Source organism: Corapipo altera, unplaced genomic scaffold (genome assembly GCF_003945725.1).
Source record: "Corapipo altera isolate COAL_440 unplaced genomic scaffold, ASM394572v1 61, whole genome shotgun sequence".
In the NCBI taxonomy this organism is placed as follows: domain Eukaryota; kingdom Metazoa; phylum Chordata; class Aves; order Passeriformes; family Pipridae; genus Corapipo; species Corapipo altera.
In genome coordinates, this window is record NW_020884910.1 from 2,212,655 (window position 1) to 2,235,141 (window position 22,487).

Consider the following 22,487-nt stretch of genomic DNA (forward strand, 5'->3'; position numbering starts at 1 on the left):
TTCCCACAGCAATCAGAAAATGAAAGACATACGAGGACATAGTTCAGGCATAAGAAAACCCTAATTGCTGATTACTAAAGTACCATAATGTGCTAGAGAAGAAAGGATTCCTGAGAACATCAGGACAGGACATTAGCAGATTAATATTAATCTCTAGAGTTCCAGATTCATTTCCTGTCCATGCTAATATCCTCTTGATTACTGCAAAAACAATCACACAAAAAAGTTCAATTACAAACATGAGAAGAGACTTAAAATATTAAAATTTTTGAAGCTTTCAACAAAATATGTATAATTAAATGAAAACCTAGGCTAATGTAATGTTAAAGTTGAGATTTTAATTGTGCAAAGGTCATGGAGTTTAGCACCAAAATTCATCAGTACACTTAATCATACTGGGCCAAATTCTGCTCTCAGTAACACTGGCATAAATTTAGAATATCTTTATTTTATTAAGCAGAGTTGGTTTTTTTGCCATGCTACATCGGTGTGCATAAACACTAGAACTTCCCACAATGTATGCAATACACAAAACATTACATATGTACTAAAAGGTACATTGTAGACATGAGACAAAGCATAGTTAAATATAATTACATAGCCTATGCAAACGTTCAATTAAAAAAAAAAAAAGAAGAAAAAAGCACTGCCTTTTCAATCGCACAAGATTTTATCACTTCTCAAATTATTTCACATTGTCCAGGACAGTATGATGAAAAATTGTTTTCCATGCCTTCAAGACAGCAGAAGTATATTCACTGTACTGTTACAAAAGCAATATCTGGATCTTCAGATATATTAGCATCATTGCACAACTAAAGACCTATATTCAAAAGATGGCCTCATTTTGTCTATCTAACCTTGCACTGTAGTTAGACTTGCACATGCACTGTCAACTATCCACCAGAACCATATGGGATTGAGCTGTTGTTTTCCTGCAGAGAACAATCTGCTGAACCCCAAAAGCTTTTGCACCCATAAACAGAACTATTAGTGAGCTAAGTGTAGCAAGCCAGCGTGCTTGCCTGTACAAAACTGCATGTGAACAAACCTTGCTTGAAGCTCATTTAAAAATCTGGTATAAAATGTCCTCATTCTCTTTTAAAAGACAACATAATTTAAAACAGGAGAAAACAGAATAATAATGTACTTTATTGGGATAAGTAGGTCATCAAAAAATAAATGCGCCTACGTTTATTGGAACGTCTAGTCCTCATAAATGGCTTAATGGATTTTTTCAAACTTACTGAAACATTATTCACCTCTGAGCTTAGAACAAGCTTGAGAAATTTCAGCCAAAAAGGTAATTGTTTCAGAAAGTTATAAACCACCAAAGATAGGGGGCTTGCAATAAAAGTGCTGTTTCAACCATAACTACAATAAATACAGCTAATGAATAAATGTGGTCTGGCATGAACAAATAAAATATGAAAAGTCTAATGTGGCCTGCACAAAATGCAGGGAGGTAACTGAGTGAGTAAATGTCAAATGAAGGATGATCCTGTCTTCTGAAGAATTCATCTCAGTGCAAGATTCAGCGAAGGACCTCAGGACCCAAAAGCACGATAGCTACATTCTGAAAACCTCTCCTCATTTAATAGGCAGTTGTCTCCAAACTCTGCAAGCAATAATGATACATCAAAGATCACATATTACTACAAATTCCTGCACTGGTAAATTCTAGCTGAAACACTGACAAGACCCTCCCTTCTTTCTCTTCCACAACTTCCTGTGCTCAAACAGTACCAATCTGCACAAACACCCAGATCCAGTCTTTCCAGTGGCAACTCTTTCTGTGGTAACTTAACTCCAGTCTTAGACATCTTGGGCATCTGCAGTATCATTATGTGGACACATCACATCTTTGTGCTCTAGAACTGTACAGACAGGCACACTCAGGCACTGCTTTCAAATAACATTATCATCTTTTGACACAGTCACAAGTTCCTCTCTATATACATGCAGGTGCAGTCTCAAAAATCTCTTACAAAAGGGTACGATTATTTTAAATTGGATATTAATTTCCACTGTAAATAACCAGAAGATGTGCATTCCCTGGTGCCATCTAGATATCATGAAAATTTTCCTCTACCAATCCTTTTCGAAAAATGTAGTGCAGAAATCTTGGGAGAAAAGTTAATCTTACATCACTTGGATTCAAGATATATGGACAGAAAATCAGAAGAAAAGCTTCAAAACAACCACTGATTCTGCCTTGAAATCCAGCCATATCCATACTTCAGCATGACCTTTTTGTTTCAGTTGTGGAATGTGATACTTCAACGAGAATGTCGTTTTCCATGTCCTAAGGCATCATTTGAGGAGTGTTTGGCAACTGACAGACATGTTGTTTATTCCTCAACTGCCTGGATGTTATAAACTTCTCCACCAAAATAAATTCACAAAGTCAAACAAATTCCCAATTGTGACCAACTATAACAAGTTGTTCAACCTGTGAAATGGTAAGTGAAAAGGAATTAGAACTCCATTTCACAGCTAATACTTACACTTCCCAGGTAGTGAAGTCAAGGAAGAATTCGAACGAGGAAAAGATGGGGGGGACCTTGTATCATCTCAATCTTATAAGAAAGATGCTGTTAAGGATGCTGGACCATAATTTCTTTCACAATCCTGCTCAATTTCATACAATTCAGAAAAACGAAAGAAAGTACACAACAAAATAATATACAATCACCTTAACTTGCAAACAGTGCCACAGTTATTTAAACATTAAACCCACAAAGCTTTAGTTCAGTCAAGGTCCTCCTCAAATCCTACATCTAAGCAGCCTCTTGCAGGTGTTTTACTAGCTAAAATCTCACAAATGCCTCATTTTGTAATTCATTCTGCCATACACTTTATATAGAATACCACCTTCATCACTCTCTGAAAAACTTGCATTGGGAGTTGCCAGAGAACTAAAGTACCTAGCTCTGTCAAACACAGTCTAGGAAGAAATGTAATTCAATGCTTGTGTTGTCATCCCACTTTTTCAATTAAAAGGTTCCCAAAATCTATTTCTTGCTATTTTTAGGGGTTCTGAATTGCCATTAATCTGATTTAAGGCACAGTGAAGTTGGTGTGAATTTCTCTATCAACCCAACATTTTTCTTATGTGGTTCCTCCGGAAAATATCATCAAATAAAACAGATATGTATGAAATCATGGTATGTTATTTCATCTTTTAATTATTTCTTATAGCATGCCATTTAAAGTACTTCCAAAACACTTTCCAAGTTATGAAAACTCCCAAATTCTTGCAAAATGTCAAGTATGTTGAATTCTTCCTTGTGTAACTGCAAGTATTCTATTGCTATTTGACATAGGTGTTTTGCTGGAAAATCTCTGTACTTTTTGATTAATTCACCAGAGTAAGGGTATCTACGGCTTTGCAATTTGTAGATTCCGGTTTGTCTCAGGTTTTTCTTTAGATGTTTTATGATTCAAAAACCCCAAAGAATGAGACCTGTTACAAGGAGTGACATTTCCATTTAATTTAGTTTAAAAATATGTGATTGAAATTTCAGAATATCAACACCCCTACAGAAACACTTAACTACACACAGGGATAAAGCTCTTCCTGACATGAATTATCATAAACAAAGGGCTGGATATTTTGCAAGTATAACTTAGTATGTTTCAACTAAGATCTAAATAATCATACTGATTTTACAACATCTAAAAATGTGGCCAGACATTCTTTTGGCTAGTCGATATGCTATTTCAACAGCTTGGTGTTTTAACATTTCCTTCTTGCTTGATACTTAGAGCCATCTTTTCTCTATCAGTGTCACTAAATGTACCATTTGGAAGCACATAATAGTCAAAACATAACATAAAGGAGAGCTTTTCTCTATGCCTGGACTGGTGACGTAGGTATCTTCTTCTGAGAGGCTGTTTATCAAGCCAAGCTATGCTGACTTGAATGGCTGAAGTTCATATTGCAGCTGACATGTCTGCTCAGTATTTCAGTGTGACTGTGAAGCCCACACCAAGCATGCCATCCTTCAAATCCATCTCATCCCTGATGAGCAAACACAGCACAATGACAATACTGTGGCTTTCAGTGCAGTGCTCGTTGTACAGGCTTTCTCTCTCCTTTAAAAAGGCGGTTGAAATTTCCTATTTTTCCAGCTCCCTCTTACTTACACCTTCTTCTCAATACTTACATACTTCTCGGTACTTTGAGAGAAGCAGACTGAGGCCATATCACCGCCTCACAGGTTTCATATAGGAGAAGCCTAGAGGGCACTCACAACTCCGGTGGGCAAGCTGGCAAGCCTTGGAGGTGGCAACAAAGATCTTTAGAGAAATTGTTACAATCAAACATAACAGCAGGCAGCAACCAGAATTTTAAAAGGCATCCAGTGCCAAAGGAACGCCCCTAACCTGCTAATGTGCTCTTGAAAATACCTTCAGGCAATCAATGACATCTTTAAACATCTAAATGCTTTTGATAATCTGGCATCCAACAACTAGATCCCTCCATTGCAGAGTTTCTGTAAATGGGAAAAGTGACAACAGTACGAATGTGTTGCCAAACACAACATATAAAACACTGCTGTAAGGGCTGACATTCATCTTTCATCCTGAATATCGAGGTACGATCCAGAGACGCTACACTGTCCATCATGCAGCAATTCCCTATCTGGTTCTAGGTATCAGATCATCCCTTCATGCTACAGAAATAACTGCAATCTATTTTCTTTCTGTATAAAGCACGAGTGCCTCTGAAGCTCCAGACATTATTTGCCTGAGGCAAAATTTCCATTTACTTCAAGGCTTCAGAAATTATTGTTCATTTACTTTAGTATTGTTCATTTACTTCATTAAAGCATTTGTTCCAGTTTCAAAATATAGAAAATGCCTAGTCAGTCAGATGTCTGGGTATAACCAAAAATTGGGTTGGCAGGCCATTTTGAATCCTTGTTTTATGGAAAAAATAACTGTTCAGGAAATTGTTTCCCTTAGCAAATAATGTTTACAATTCAAAGGATCTAAACAAGTTCTCCAAAAACAGCAACAAAAAAAAAAGACAAAGGTAAAAAAAAAAATGATTAGGTCAGATAAGCAATGGTTAAACCCAGTCAGAAATCAGGGTTGCTCTCCATTTTAATTTGATTTTGCTCTCTACAAAAGAGCACAAAGATCTTCTCTTACAGAGAGCTAAATACCAGCTATTCCTGAAGCATTATGAGAGTGAAGAAAGGGTTCAGGAGAGCTTTCTTATCTGAACCTCTTTATTTATCTGACTGGGATCAGGTAAAACAGTGTCATTAGCACTTGCTCAGCTCCAAAGTCCTGGGTGCATCATGCCCACTGGCATCTCCGGACTCCCAAGGGGGATGACTGTCTGTTGAAGTGCAATGCCAGCCTCCTCCTATTCCCCCCGCTCCTGCTGGCACCCTGAGGCAAGCATCTGGGAGTGTACGCTGCCCCTCTCTGAAGCAGGTGCAAAGAATGGTAGTCAGCGTGTTTGCTCCCCATGAGCCTGCTGCAGGCAGACAGAAAAGCCTGGAAATCCCTCCAGTAACCCTCCCGGGGGAGAATGAGAATTTAGCCAAGTGCACTTAAGACCAAAATTGTTGCAGAAAGGAGACACATACACTTGTTAAAATCCGTCTGTAACATTCCCTCCCATCCTCCCCTTACTGTGGACCGATCTGGATTTCTAAAGAGTATAATTATGTCTTGCACAATGATTATGAGCTTTGGGAGCTCTCCGAGAAAATTTCCTCACTGCACATGTGGCCATTGGCTGACATACCAAACACATATCACTCTATTTTTCAATTTTTTTTTTTAAACTCTGAATTTTGCTGAGAGAGAGAGGCCAAAAAGAAAGGACTGACACTCAAGCCCAGAGCCAGGTTCTGCACTATGTTGGTGTGTCCTGAAAGCCAAAGGGAAGAGCCATTAGAATGGCCTTTGTTTCCTAACACTGACTCTGTCTGCCTTCCCAGTACCAACAGCAGGACATCTAATCTATCTGTACATTACCAACAGACCCTATACCAAGCATTCACAAATTCTTGATTTGCCCCACTTATTTTATGTTTTCCTTTAACTGCTGTATGAAAGAGATTCTATCTTCTCTAGAGCAGATGCTCAGAATTCACTGTATGCCCATGCAGTGACACCAAGGTTTACAATAATTGTCAAGTTACCTGGAAGCTTTAAAAAAACCCCCACTGACTGGCAAAACGCTAACAGCAAAAATTGCTATAATACGCTACTCCTCCTTTCTAAATGCATCACTGATGGGCTGGACATCAACTTTGCCAATGGGAGATGTCTTTGTACTGAGTACAATTAATGTTTTTATTAAAAAAAAATCTTTCCTAAACGAGAGAAGACATTGTCCACTCATGTGAAAATGGCACCACTATTTATCACAAATGATACAGCCAGTCAAGAATAAAAGAAATGATTTCACTGGCATGCTGTGAAAATTTCAAGGCACCGGCACTTGGTAAAATGGAAGGCATGTAAGAATAGCATCAGTCAGATTGTACGGCTGAGGGTAATGGACATCATCCTTTTTCCCATCTCAGTCACCATCTTTCCCATTTCCAAAGGGCCTCCAAAGATGAAAATGAATTTGACAATCATTTTGCAAGGCAAACTGATCCTGATTCTTCCAGTCACTTTGTAATTCACTGCAGATGGTAAGAGTGAGATGTTTACTGGCTGGCAGGTAATGAGCCTCGTTGTAGATAATAGTGATGGACGGGCAATCTTGCCTGCTGACAAGGAGGCAACTCAACATGGGCACATGGCATTCATCCATGACTTCATGTAAAAGGATAGCTGTGACAACGTACACAGGTTATAAACTACCCTCCTCTGTTAATGTCAGCATGCAGCTATACTTAAGCCTTTCCAGTTCACATTTAAGTAGCGTAGAATTGATCCTGATTGTCCATGAAAGTAGAACAGTCAGATTTGTGACCTAATGTTTACTCTTCTATAAGAAGAAACCTGATCTGTTTAAACATCTAGATATTCCCTCTTCCCAGGTAATGCCATTCATCACAGCTGTCAGTGCTTCTTTAAAAGAGAAATGACCCTCAGGCATAGTATAAAACTCCGTGGAAAAACTACGTACACCTTTGCCAAAAGAAGAAATAGCTCCTTTTTTTACTGGTCTTGTATGTATACACTTTGTGAAAGGCCTACACACACTGAATTATAAATCAGTATTTCCGTTTCCATCCCCACCCCCATATAAAGCAACTCGTATTAAGACCTACACACTGCCCTGTTTTTTTTTAATCTCAGACATAAGGGTAGTGGATTTGGACAAGCTCAGCCATTTGATGAGATATACTTAAACAGCTGGTTCCAAGGGAAAACCAGAGTAATTCAGAAATGCAACAGAAGATAACAGAAAAGCCCTAACTCCATTTCTCTTCTCCTTGTAGCTTTATGATGTAAAAATAAAAAATCATGCACTCGACCAAATACCACCGATGTCTTTTGTTTCACCAGAATATATTTCACTTGAAGAAAGTGGGCATGGCTAAAATTCATAAAATACACACTTTAAAAATGTATTTGTTTATATATATATGTAAATATACACACATTTAAACACGGATATTGTTATTCCACAGACAGACACTTGGCCTTAGTTTTCCTATTCTGAATCGAATATTCTTTCCCTCCTTCCCTGGTGAAATCTGATCATTTGTACTGTACCCGGGCTTCAAGATGCGATAAATGATCCCAGTGCTATGTAAGTTTCATCCAAAACCTGTCTCTTCATAGATTCACTCCACATATTCTTTTTACTTTAAAGACTCATGTGATCATCGCTTTGATCCTTTCTCCCTCAGCTCTATTAGGGGCACCATCTCTTCAGGGCTTGCAGCTTATAAAAAGACCACCATATTTTGATATGCCTTTGATGTTGTCTTCCAAAGTATCTTTGATTTTTAAGTTCTGTTCAACTCTTTCACCATTAACCTTGATTTCACTTAGGAATTAACAGATCTATAGTTTCATTGGAGGGCTAATTTAGAAATTCCGTTTTCTTTGGCACTATTTTCCCTCTCTTAGCTGGAAAGGTAGGTAAAGCAACACAAAGAAACTGACCAGTGTTACCAAAAAAAGGAACTATATTATATAAGCTAATACCTTTCTTGAGTTTTGAGTTATGCTTACTGAACAACTCTCTTACTGAATCATTAAGCTGCCCGCAAATGAAGTGGTTCTGCAGGATGATAATGAACCACATAGACCTTCCACAAGGCCACTGGTGACTGAGAGCTGTTACTAATGGATGACTACTCAGTAGGACTGTGGTTTCAGTCCTGTGCTTGGAGACTGTCTCCCCTGCATAGGACACTTGCATTTCTCCTTCCTTTGACACTCAGAAAAGATGCTGAAGCTGAAAAGGCCAAAAAAACTATACAATTTGAAGTAAACTAAACACAGAGTAGCAAAACACATTCTCAAAAGGAGAAACTGGTACTGTCTTTCAAGTCTCTTTAGTAGGTATTTTCAATTTTTAGCTTATGATATTTGAGATTTATTCCCTCTCCTCAGGCACCACTAAGTGTGACTGAAGATTCATTTTTGCTGGTATAAAGAGACAGATGAAGGCTAAAAACAGGTCAGCCATACACATGTGCACACACCCTTCCCTGTCCCTTCCCACCCCCACTCCCTGGATTTATTTATACATCCTAACTACATTCAGGTGACATTCAGACACATTTCAGGTTCTTGAAAAAAAAATTAGCTCCATCGATGGGAGCTGTATCTCAGTATGCCTTTCCTCTATTTAAAACTATCCTGCTTTTCCTCCATCACACTATTTCCTATTCTTTAGAGGCACAACTTAGAAGACTTTACCCCCTCTTCTCACTTAAATAAAACTGCTTCTGATAGAAATGAACACACATAGTACTTGCAGCAGCTGGCATGGGCATGCCCATCCTTTTCAGTAACTGCATAGGGCTATCACTGCAGCCTGTTGCCCTTGCTAAGGCACCAGCAGCACAGTTTAAGGGTTCCTTCCCAAGAGCACTCATAATGCTACCACAATAATCATTCCGGGCTAACACTCTAACACCTAACCCTGGGGACACCCGGAGCTTCTGATAAGACACTGCGATGAGAGAATCCAAATGCAGCTCATCAGATATGTGCCCTTTCCAATGATCCTTCCTATCACTCATCGCACTTGCTATCTAAAACATCTTTGGCACAGAAGCGCAGGCTGGGCGCTACATGACCCGTTCACAGCACTTCTCACCCTGCACCTCTCGAGCGCACAGTCTAACGTTGTAGTGAGAGAGTCCCACTTGGGGCTCCCTGCGTAGCCCCACGGCCCGGCACAGTTCCCACTGTATCACGCCTTTCCCAGAATCTTAGCCCCGCTGGAAAGCATTCAGCATTGAGAGGACCCATCTTTATGCTGATAACACTAAAATATAAAATAATGCCAACAGCTGGTGCTACAAATGGCTTTTAAAAACGATGTTCATTCACTAAAATTCCTCTTGCTACTTTTGACATGAAACACGCAGTCTCTAATTATTCTGATCAAGACGGTGAAATACAAAAACAAACTTTAATTGTGTTTAACAGATATTTAATCAGGACTCACTGAACTACAGATTAAAGCTGAAATTCATAAACCATAATTACCCAATTGTCGCAAGCTTTTTGGTCCACATTCTGCTTCCGTCTGGGCGTCTGGCACTTTGCCCCGAATTTCTTTTAGTGTCTTCTCAGTTTCATTGCTGTTCATGTTTTCCAGCAGATATTTAGCACAGATTATAAAATATCTGTTCTTGGCAACTTTATTAGTTGTTTTTTTCTTAAAAAGATTATATCCCACCTATCCCCATTCTGGGGCTGAATGAACAGGCATGTACCATGAGTTATTTCTTGTCATAAGCTGTCCTTTCCACCTGCCAGGGTCCATGGTAGTCACCTATTCTACTCAGGTTTTGATTCCCTGACCATGGCCATGCTACAAGAGCATCATCCAGATATCGCTTTGAATATGCCATCCAACATACCTACCATGAATTACTCCTTCCTTTCTCCAAAGACAGAAGTGGGTGCCATATGGTTTCCTGTTTTGGTAGGAGCTTTCTCATGTGCTTGATGGTCTGTATTTATATGTAAGAAGACACAGTGAAAGCAATAAACTTACCATAGGAAGCAGGGAGTGGTAAGGTATGTACTAACCACCAGTTCCTCAGGAAATTAACTGCATGGATTCAGACTGCCTCCCAAGAAAATTACAGATTGTCCTTTAGCACAGAGAGACTGTGCCAGACAAGCGTGGCTGTTGACAGCAGCTTTCTGGGGACCTCCATACATTGTGTGTAGGTTATATGGGTACTCTGAAGGCAAGGATTCTTTCCCCAGGAAGCATTCTCAGGACCTTGCAAGGGAAGATTACGTGGCCTTTCAGACACAGGAAAAACAGCTTATCAAACTGCAGGTCAAAGTAGTGAACAACAAAGACATTTCACCTTATCAGAACAGTGAAGGAGGTTCCAATGTTGGTATCAGGCCACACACCCAGCCTGCTCAGTTGTGGGGAAACACACAACTCCTGTTGGCCTTAATGCCTCAGAAATCAGGGGCATGAGACAAGATGAGGGGAGATATGGAAAAGATTACACTGTGGAAGATGGGATTTCAGCTCTCTGTTGAAGACAGAAAAAAGAGTGAGCTTGCTTAAAAACAGGATGGCCTTCCATGCTTTTTCTCTTAAGAGCTGAAGTATTCTTGAAGAACTCTAAGTCTGGGTGAAGATATATGGAACCACACACTGAAGTTCTGTCAGAGGTATTTGTCCTTTGTGGTCATTCATAAAGGTCAAAGAATTTCCTGACAAGAAGTATGAGAGTATAGGCTAAACCTTTACCTATTTCTTTGGACCTGTTCTCAGCTAACATACAAAACATACGTGCCTTTTATTCCATCTTTCAGACACTTTTCATTATCAAAAATAGTATTTCATAATTTATTTCTATCATGGTCATAATGTCCTATTTCCACTTCCCGTTCTTTAAGAGCCAGCCACTGAATCAGTCACATACCTTCCTCATCAGCTCCTTCAGATCAAGTCTTAAACAAGAAGCAGTGCACCACCTTAGTAATCACTGCTGCATGTATATCAAACTGCTTTTTTGTTTGTTTGCTTTTGAAACTTCCTCTGAAGCTTTCATGACTTGACGGTCTCTGCAAGAACCTGTATCTCACACTTCACAGCAGTCAGATACCAGCATGTGAACACAGAGAGACAGAGAGAAGCATACTATTTCTTCTGTTTCTTTTCATACATAAGAGAGATTTGATTCTTCTTTTGTCAGCCACACAGTCTGAAGTCCAGTCACAGTTAGGTCTTTGCAGCCTGTGCAGAAGTCTGACGAGAACACAGGATGGTTGATGACTTGCCATACAAGGCAGGCCTGATTTTTCACAGAAAAATTGTTTTCCAGTTTGGCACAATTGTTTGTCCAAGGGTTTCAAGCTCCGTATTTAAGCAGTGATAAAGAAATTGCTATCCAGTGTTAGTGTCATTCTTCATTCAGACTGTTCCTCTGAAAATAGCCTACAGCCTTTGAGATGCAAAATGTATCGTTTTAATGTAGTCAAGGTCCCTGCTTGCTACATTGCTAAATCTATTTAGCAGATTCTTCGTGCTATAATCTGTCCCCAGACCTGAGGAAGCTCAGTGATTATAAGTGTTTTAAGCTAATGATAATGGTTAGTGCTGAGAACAGATGTACCTGGCTGTGGTGTGATCTATTCTATTAGGCTGTTAGGAGCTGTGTATTCATATTGACTTAACATTTTATGTCTATTTTCAAGGTGTGATGGCTGCATGGGGTGTAGTCTAGTTTTTTCCCCCTGACATACGATGTATCATCATATCTGTACTTTTGATACATGGTGACTGCACAGAGAGATGAAGAACATGTGTGTGTTTGTTTTCCTGCCTTCCTAAGACTTTGTATGTCTATTTTTGCTGTCCACTGGCACGATTATGGGAAGCAGTAATGTATACCTGCATTCATACTAGACCATAACCCAGGAAATGGCTGCACAGATTAGATGTGCATGCAGAGGGTTTGATGACTATGCTACGTATCACAGAGGTTTACTTTCCCTGGTGTGAAGGCACTGTGCGTGACTGAATTCCCTATAACTGGTGGCTGCACGGATAACATGCCAAGTAGAAACTGCTTTACTATTCTTCTCTATCTGTAACACAACAGAATGTAAAACTCTTCAGTCGTATCAAAAAATGGTGCTTCACTTCCTTTCAGCACAATGAAGTGAAATTTCTGCTGAGAATTATTTTGCTTGGTCTTGCCATTCACAAACATCTGCTATTGCCACCCTCTGGGCTGTGCTATAGAGGAGGTCCTGCATCTTATGGCCTCACCACAGTCTTCCAACGCATGAGCAAACCCTTTCTACTGACCTAGACTATACCACTGATGTTCTGCCAGTAGGAGCTACAGAATTAAGCTCTTGTAGAATAAATGCAACTTTAACTTGTCCATGTTATCACAGTGCAACAGGAGACATGTCTCCTGAAAACGAATACAGCCTCCTTGAACAAATCTTATGCATGTAACCTCTTGCTGGTGAGAATTCAAAAAGCAGACACAAGTGAAAAACCATGTGGGGCTCTAGTAGAGACATCATCTCCACACTGACTAAATGAAGGGAAATTTTAAAGGGAAGATCCAAAAAGGTTAAAATCCAAAACCATTTAAACAACTAGAATCAAGGACAGGTTGAGAGAGATGCAAGCACAGGACAATACACTAGATCTCAACAGAGACATTTTAATTACTATCCTTATCCAGAAAGATTAACTGGAAGTGTCACAGTGCAGCTCTGGATCAGCACACCACCAGTTCAAGTTATGAACCATACTTTGAGCAGTTCTTGGGCTACAGGGCACTGAAGTGATGTGCTGCAATGCTAAAAACAAGAGGTTTAAGATTTAAATTCAGTAGCCTAATTTTATCTGATAGTTTGGCCAATTTGACTAAAGCAGAGCCCTACTAAATGACAGGCACTGTAAGCTTCACATCTCTCAATCAAAAAATTACACCAGTACCACAAATTTAATTATCATTGCAATGTAAAGAGTAGTTTCTCAGATGTTACTGACATACATTCTCTCCAATCCCTAAACCATGTCCTAGGTTCTTTGTCTCTTTGGAAATGGAAATGCATTCTTATGGAAACATTACAGGCTAAATACCTACGACATTGTTTCATGAAGCAGACAACTTTACTATGAAAAGAAATAACATAATCTAATTCTCACCTTTGAAGTTCTGCCTACACATGAATGAATTTCTCTTTTTTTTTCTCCTGTTACCCCATTTCATTCCTAAGTCCATCTACCACAGAAGTCAATTTGCTCTACACAGCCCCTCAGAATATGTGCTATAAACATCCTCCCTTTACCCCAAATCCTTCTTTTCCCTGACAGGACTTTATACAGACGCATGGGGGAAAAGGGTCTGGTATCTGACATTTAATAAGAATCTCAGGGAGAATACACACAAAGTGCATTAAGATTTTCTCCCTGGTACTCAGAAGGGAGTGAATGCTGTTTGCCCACTGCTAGGGGATTGGTCTGTATCTGAATGTGGGATCTCTGTTTTTGCAGCTGGCACAGCCATTTCTCTCTTTCATTTTACATTCCAGCTAATAAGGTTCATTTTTTAGGCTGGGAAGAAAACATCTTCACTGGAAATCATGATTGTGGAATCAAGTATTCCCCAATAAAAAAGAAAACAACTTAAACAGAGAAAAAAACTTAAATGGCATTAATCTGGGATCTCACACGCTGAAATATGATACTGTACCAGCTATACTTGAGTCACATTTTTAAGACACGTTTCTCAGCTATGATGTTGAGAAATTTCTATGGCTTTGGTTTTAAATACAAATTGCTGTTGACAGAATTTAAACCGAAGCTCATGATGCAAAATACAATAGAAGAAGCTCTAACAATGGTTCCTTACCTTACATCACTCTAGTCATCCTACTCATCTCCCATTTGTTTTTAAAGTATTCACATGTCAACTGTATGTACTAGACAGTGGGTCTTTCAAGAATCAGCCTGGACTCAGCCAGAGGTGCCTTTTAAACTTCAAGTAACAATGGTTGAGAAGAAGTATCACCTAGCAACTTCAAAATTCATGACCATAACTCCCCAGGCAAGGAGAATAGCAGATTCCAAGATGATTCAGGTATTTATACAGATATTGAGAATATATATGAAAAAAAGCCTCACGTTTCCAACACAAATCAGCCACTTGGGTCCTTGTGGCACTGATCACTGTTGGGCTGCTCAATCCTCTCTCTGACATATAGATGTCACGGGCCACTGTGTAGGATTGGTGTAAGTCTGGGGAAGGGGCACAGAGCCCATTACCAGGCAGTAGCAGTATGACTCAGCGTGAGCACACCACTGCTCTCCTTCACACAGCCACTGGAGCAGTGCTCTTTGTCTGGCCAACCCTGCCCTCCTTCACCCCTGCTTCTGCCTGCACCCTGAGGGACTACCCCAGGCAAGGGGCAGCAGGGGAGCATTTTGGGCAGATCAGCAGCTAAAGGGACATGTTGGGGGAGTGGGAAAGGAGCAGGCAAGGAGTTGAGGGGGCTGCTGAATAACAAGAGGCCTCAAGGCAAAATCAAAAGACACACAGAAGCACACTGTTACACCTCCTAGCACAGAACCCCTACAAGGCAGCAGTTTCACCAGCTCAGATGAGCAAATGACTGTTTCTTCTCCCCACAAGAACCATAGCCCACAGAGGAGGAGTGAGTAGCATGAGGCAGACTGCTGTTTTCTACCCCTAAGTCTCTAATGTGAGAGGGTAAATATTTCTCACTTTCTTTAAAAGCCATTAGACATGAGCTCTGACCAGCAAGCAGTGAGGCCAGAACTCCTTGCACACTGACAGGGGCAAGTGGCAAAGCTGGTATTGCAGCCAGCTGAATCAGGACCTGAGCACAAATGACAGATGTGCATTGTGTGGCATGTAAGGTGTGCCACAGCTTCCAAGATACCTGAACATCTGCCTTTTCCAGCTTTGGAAAGTAGTCCTTCCAACAACCACACTGATGGCAACTCGTGGCCCAGAACTAAACTGAACAGGACTAACTTCATGAAAGGGAGGGGAGGGTGCAGGGGCCTAGAGAAGATGGTGATATACCCCCAATTTAGGACAAGGAGGATGATGCTATTCTGTTAAGCAAACAGTAATTGTTTATTTAACCATAAAGGAAACGTGAAGATGTCAAAAACCTTTTCTGACATGACAGAGAAAGGAAAGCATTCATTAATTTCTAATAACGGTCTTTATTCCTGTAATGGCATTTATAAACTGACCAGAGTTATCATTTGTAATCTGCTTGTCAACTCAACACTCTTAAGAAACTTCTTATAAGGGAGGGGAAAAATCACTAATTATTAAAAACAACCCCAAGCTGTACTTTCAGGTTTTGGTTTGAATCCAGTACCCACAACAGAAACCTTTCAACAGAAGGCAGCAAGGACTTCTCAGGGAAAAGCTACAGGATCAGGACACACATTTCCAGTAAAAGCTGGCCTTTTTTCCCCCTCCTCCCAATCTCCTTATTCCCAAAAGATACCAAGAAAATACAAGATTGTTGGGATTTCTATAAGAAGATTTGGTAGGTTTTTCATATTTGTTTAGACTGTAAGATATAATTTGAATTTGGGTCTTGTCTCTTTCAGAAAAAGAATGAGTTATTTGTTCTCTGAATAAGTATTTGTTATTAGTGGATCAGACATGGATAAGGTATATTATTACAACCATGTTTGTTAGGTATGATTTACATTGTTTGCTGCATATCATCTTAGGCTGTCTTTAATTTTGTTATACTTTAGGGGGTTTTTGTTTGGGTTTATGCATTTAGTCACAGTTGGTTGTGTTTTGAACTTTGAAAAAAATTAATACAAAGGAAATTAAAAAAAGAAAAAGAAAATATTTTCAAAATGATGTGGAAATCAAATCTATCCCTGAGTAATTTGATTTGTAGGAAATGGAGAGCAAAGCATTACAAAGCATTATAAACAGAATGCCTTGAAGTGCATCATAATTACTTACATGTGCAAATACATTGTCTAGGTTTAGGAATTCAGTTAATAATAGTCATAATAATTCTATGCCCTCACACAGGGTCTTCCATCCAAGCTTCTCCAGGTTTGTGTAGGCAATTATTAACTAATGCTTGGGTACCCAGGAGTACTCTGCTGCTATAAGGATGGAGAAAGGGGCAGAAGGGGCAGAAGGTCTCCAGGGTCAGGGACAAATTATGATTTGCTCTCCTGGTAAGAGAGAGCTGCAGATGATAGTCTTCTAACAATAGGTAGATCAGAGATGTGGAAGTTTGTAGCTCATCTGACATTTCCACAACTTACTGGCTCTGTAAGAAGAAGTGCAACAAATGTGCATCTTAGATCTTCTATTCCACAAAGTTTAGAGGCTGAAAATTGACATAAATCAGATCCATGGCTGATCTTTGGTGGAACACTGGTATATGCAAAAATATACCAATATTTTGTATCAAAGCACAAAGATTAACACATTTGCTTTGTTTGGAACTCTTTACCAGTGTGAATGGCTTTCATCCGAAACTCCACAAATGGTTTTCAGACCAAGGGTACCCTTTAAAGTTCAGTGGTAACAGCAAATCCCATGCTTGTAGATTATTTTCACATCAATCTCTTAAGTTTTAAGAGACCTGGAACTCTCAACAAAAATCTGAGCATGTCATATTACCCAAAAGCTTTTCCACAATTCCAGGCCATGAAGAAATGTAGGACTTTATCTTCTTCTACTGCTTAATTCCATGACACTTTCTAAGTGTACATCTTGCAACCCATGACAGGAACCCGCAGTTTCTGCAGCCCAGGTCCTTTCCTTCTTGTCAGCCATCCTTATTTTACCAGAATATATGTTTTCATGCTTCACTAGGTGACCAAAATCCAAGACTGCCAAATTATTTCTGCTGTTTCATTTAGCCATGCAACAATTCTAATGCTTTAAACTACTACCTGCTGAAATGGCAATAAGTGCTGTGCTACAGTTACTGACCCACGCAGACACACAACTGCCTGTTCGAAGGATTTGACACCAACACATCCCAATTTCTTTTAGCCTACATTTCTGTACTCCATGTAGCTGTGACAAGTGTTTCTCCATACATTTCCATTACCTGTTATGCTTTACACTAATAAAAACACTGGATATTATTTATTTGTCTGGCTGACTGACAAAGCTAGGCATCAAAGCATCATTTGGTGTCACATACTTCAACGCTCTAATCTTTCAGAACTTGTAAAGCAATCTCTTACGGCGCTTTGTGGGCTGTGAGATCACCCTGACAAACTGTGATAATGTTGGCAATCTCCAAATGGGTGTTCATTTGCAATCTTACTACAGAGGAATTGCTATGTTTCCAAATTTGAGGGTTTGACATAATCTGTCTTCACAAAGCTATCAGGGTCTGTCATAAGGCTGTCTGTGACCCAGGTATTTTATGGGGTCAATATCTATCCCCAGTGCAACTTCATTGCAAGCAGTGGAATTACCTAGAGTATGACTTTATCTATTTGCTTTCTTTCTCTTTATTTAAAATACACCTTGTGTTAGTTTTTTTCAAAGTGCAAACAGCACCTACTAATAACATCTGAGCCAGGTAGGTGAGATTACTCCTCCAAATCGTGGCCAATTTCTTACAGTTCATGCCAAACCCTCTGCTCCCCTCACCACACTTAGCAGCTGAGAAACAATGCAAATGTCAGGTCAAGCTACAAAGCTATTGCCATCATCTCTTCCCTTCCTTATGCTCCCAGTACTGGCAGTCTCTGGGCTGCAGTCCACAGGATATCCACAATTATGGCCCAGATTGAGGGAGGGGTAGAAAAACGATGGTACTCTGCCAATTATGTCAGAACCTAAACTTGATCCATTTTAAAACTGAAGCTGGTGACTGTGGGATAGCACCATGTTCTCTATAATCTGTCTAAAGAAAGGAAAATAACTTATGATCTCAGGAAAAAAAAAAAAAGAAAAAAAAAGAAAAAAAAAAAAGGCAGTGTTAGTGCAGACCTAAAATAAATAACTATTTTATATTTGCCTCTGAACCTTATCTTTAGCTAAAGAAATATCCTGTCTGAACGTAGAAGGAAGATTAGGACTGTTAAGCACCCCAAGAAAAAGTGATACAGAGAGTGTGTCAGGCTCGTTATATTCACGAGGGCCACAAAACTGCTAGTGAAGTAATTTAGTTTCGAAATTACTTAGGATTCCTTTAGAAAAGCCGGGAACACAGGATAGAAATAGAAAACTAAAAAAAGTGCATCCAGTGTTTCAAAATAAGTTCCCTGCACAACACCCTTTCCCTGCTGTCATCTCCTGAGGCAAACTTCCCAGCTCAGCAGTGCCTCACACTTACTAGAAGATCCTCCCCAAATCCTGCTCAGGGTGTGAGTGAGCTGCTGGGATCTGGCTGCTGGGACCTGGCCACAGAAGTCCATGCCAGGGTACAGGTACTCCATGTCAGCGCTGCACTGGAGCACAAGCTGAACTTTAAACACTGGTTTGGATATTCTGCTGAGCTAATGCTGGGATGTTTTGCTATGTTTAGTACGTTTTTACAAAAGAAGTTATCTTCCTTGGATTATTCCATCTAATCAAAAATTGTTAAAGATGCACCGTACTTTGTTTTATCCCCATTTAAGCTATTTTCTGCATTTCATTCTCTATGGAAAAGGAAAGACAGTGCCACTATCCAACCTTAGGAATAAGGACCTAGCTGCAATGCTAATGGAAAATTTTGGGACCCAAATAAATTCCAAACTTGTATTTTGGCATGAATTTACAGCAAACTTGCTCCTCCTCTCGAAATGCCCACAGTTTTTACCAGGAACAGTAATTATCCCTTGTATCTCCTTAATCCTTCAGGAAAGAATGCACAGTCTTGGAAGCCCAAGGTAAATGTTTTAATGTGTCTGTTATCTTAGTGAAGTCAGTAGGTTGCATGGACATTAAAAAAAGGTTGCATGAAAAGACAGCACAAAGACCCACGGGCTTCAAAAGGTTAAACAGCTTCACAGATACAAACACTGCAGTTGGGACAGTCCTGAACAGAACAGTGAAAGTGGTATGTGCTTTTCCTTCCTAAAACTCCTTTCTTGAGGGCAACTGTTTTTATCTCACAGTGAGCTGAAAATTGGTGAGTAAACTTGTATACTAGTTATTATTTGACTCCTTTCTACATAAATCTATTTTTAAAGACAAAAAAGTCAAAGGAAAAAGCCCTACCTTTCAGGTAATGCTACTTCAGAAGGTTTTTGCTAGTCACAGATGAATTATAGTATTATTTCTCCTTCCAAATTTCTATTTTTTTAGTGTTTTCAATACTGACAATAAGATACTACACATCTAAAATTTTGTGAAAAATAAAGAAAAAAGACCATCATTGGTAGATTACTATTCAAAGATGGAAAGAATACAGAAACATATTAAATTTACCTTAAACAAGGGGGTTTATACCATGACAGCAACTTTTAATGTAATTCATTTGTCTTATAAATTACATCCCTGGGGATATCCCTGAAAATTAATTAGGTCAGAGAGGGAAGGAAAACAAATTGAAAACTTCTCAAGACTCCAGGAAACAATACATTTTAAACACAGCAGTGTCAACAATCTCACTATAAAGTTCTTCCCTCCTCTTCCCCTATTCTTCCTTCCAGAGACCAAGATAATCGGATCGAGAATCATCTTGGCCCATCAAGGTCGAGGAAACCATAGACGTTCAAGTACAGAACATTTCTGAAATTGAAGCTTTTGCAAGCAGCTTTCCAAACTACAAAATCCCTGGAAAAATTCTGAAATATAATTTAGTAAAGACAGTCACTGTGGCAATGTGGTTTTTAAGTATAAAGCTCCAGTCACGAAATGTGGACATGATACATTCATCACACAACACAGAAAAGCAAAGGAGAGGAAGGCAAAAGAAAACAACAGGAATTTTAGACGAGTTTTAATACTGGCCAAATTCATCCTCAAATCAAAACTCTGAAGGTTTCCCTTTTCATTAGCCTCTCTAGAGTTTAGGTAAAAAGGAACTTGCCTATGTAGTTTTCATGTAGCATCCTCTCTTCACTCTATGCAAGAAACGAGACTTAGCTTTTTTCACTCTTTTCTACACAGTTCACCGAATTGGAAGTGTTGACACACATATACAAAATCAAAGACATTTTCTGATCCCACTTGCAACATAAATCAAATTTTGTACTTCCTGATGCCTGTGCCACCTTCCAGTACTAACTGAAGAATAGGAAGACAACAAAATGCAGAGGAGTAACTGAGTTGATGGAGCTTAAACATTGAAACTTTAAGAGACTGCACTAACAGATAACTTCACCGTACAGACTTCACCTGGATCATGTGAGGGCATGAGATCACATTTCTGCCAGCCCTTATATGTGTTAACATTAGCAGCAGGGAACAAAAGGTATCAGATAAGGCATGGAGCTTGTTGGTAAAAGTCAACACATCAAAATATATTTAAAAAACTGCATCAGAGAATTTATAATGGATCCGTGCTTTGCATTTTGAGGTGACAGAGTTCTCGATCTGGTAGAAAGTTCCCAAAGCTCAATTTACTACATTGTCAAAATATAGCCTGAGGGGACAATCTGACTTACAGCATCTTCATGACTGGTGATGAAAGAACCTCGCTTGGCTTTTAGATCCCAAGTTTGGCTCAAGATAGTGCAGTAGAGAACAGAACATCCTTTATTTTACTCTGGGTGTTCACAGTGTTCCTCTTCAGCACAGAATTAGGTTTTACTGTATAGAATTCTCACACACAGCTTGCTGATGGGTTAGAATTCACACCTTCAGATTTTGGGGATATACTTCACACCCTGCATTGTTACTGCTACTAAAGATACAGATTACAGTGTCCTCATGTCATTGTAGCATCTGTAACGGAAATCTTAAGAAAATTCAGGGAAAAACTGTGTCTTTTACAAGGCCACAGCATGTCTTATTCAGCCTTGGAAAGGCTTCAGAGCACAGTAACCACATTAATCGGACATTATATGGACAGCCAAGTATACTCAGTTACTGTGCAGCTTTTACTGTTCTTTGTCATGTTGCTTCAAAACACATTTCATGTTTTAACCAGTCATATATACATACGAAAGCATTTCACAACACTGGACAATGCTACAGATCCACAGGAAATAATTGTTTCACAAACATGAAGCAATCGGCATGAATATAAATAGTGTGGCCCAAATCTGTTCTAAATTATGTGTCTACAAACCCATGGAAGTCAACTAGTACCACTAACGGAATACAACAGATAAGAGCACATAAAAATATAAAATATGGCTTAACTATTCATGGTCCAAAGCCTGCCATCACTTACATTTTCCTACTTTCCCAGCATGGCTTTACAGGAAATAAGAAAAAATAGAGTATCTGGGATTTCTAGTTCTTTCATGCACTGGAGGACACAAGTCCAGGAACATATGGGCTTAAATGTGTCAGCATCCTACATCACTCTTATTTCAAGAATGTTATTAATTTTTGTGGGTGGAGTCCAAAATTTTAATGCCATATCAACACACAGTGGTTGTTTTTGTAATGCATATGTCACAGGGAGCATATGTGTAGCAGTTCAAGGATAACATTTTAACTAGATTTCAAGTGACTTTCTGAATTGTAATACTCTCAAAAGATGAAGTATTGATGCTACTAGCAGGGTATTTAACAACTTCTGTCTTCACAGTTTCATCCAGTCACCTCAATTCTGACCTCTAGGATATCATGCTATTGCAAAACTGGACTCTCCACACAAAGCTGTTTCAGCAAACCTCATTTTGCTCTATAACGCACAGTGTGTGACTTCAGGATTGGTATTTTCAATGCTGAACCAAATTATATCAGTGATGTATGCTACTCTAGGCAAAAAGCAAGGCTAATATCAGAAGATTCTTTTCCATGCTAACTTTACCTAAATTTCAATCCAAATCCTCTCAAATGAATCAGCCTCTTTACCAAACTTGCAGGTATGGACAGATACTGTGGGAATCAGCCATGTAACTGTTCCAACTGGATACAGTGAGAACAGTATTGCCAAGGGCTTTTCGTCTGTGACTCAACAGGTGGTTTGGCACTGAGATTTCTACCTGTTTGTGGTTTTCAGCTCTGGTTTTAAGACAGAAAATGAGATTATTATACCTTTCAATGCTGCATCTCAAGCAGGATGTATGGAGAGCAAGGTTTCATTCCAACCGAATATCTCTCTCTCTTGCAAAGTTGAGGAAAACTGCCAACCGCTGCTGCTCTTCACATCAACATGCAATGGAGATGTCAGGAAAGGGAAAAGTAAAGGGAGAGAAGAAAAGGAAAATAAAATTGTAAGTT

The 22,487-nt window shown here is 39.3% G+C and overlaps 1 protein-coding gene across 16 annotated transcripts in view; it reads right to left on the reverse strand.

Annotated features, from left to right (window-relative positions):
• ZBTB20 (zinc finger and BTB domain containing 20) overlaps positions 1 to 22,487 on the reverse strand; it is a 502,167-nt gene that overhangs the window by 164,200 nt on the left and 315,480 nt on the right. For 11 of the 16 annotated variants that reach the window (XM_027653343.1, XM_027653324.1, XM_027653323.1 and 8 more), the window contains one exon: positions 22,302 to 22,407. The gene's annotated coding sequence lies outside the window, so the exon portion shown is untranslated. The remainder of the gene's footprint in view (positions 1 to 22,301; positions 22,408 to 22,487) is intronic. The other 5 variants (XM_027653327.1, XM_027653319.1, XM_027653317.1 and 2 more) reach the window with 1 other exon arrangement.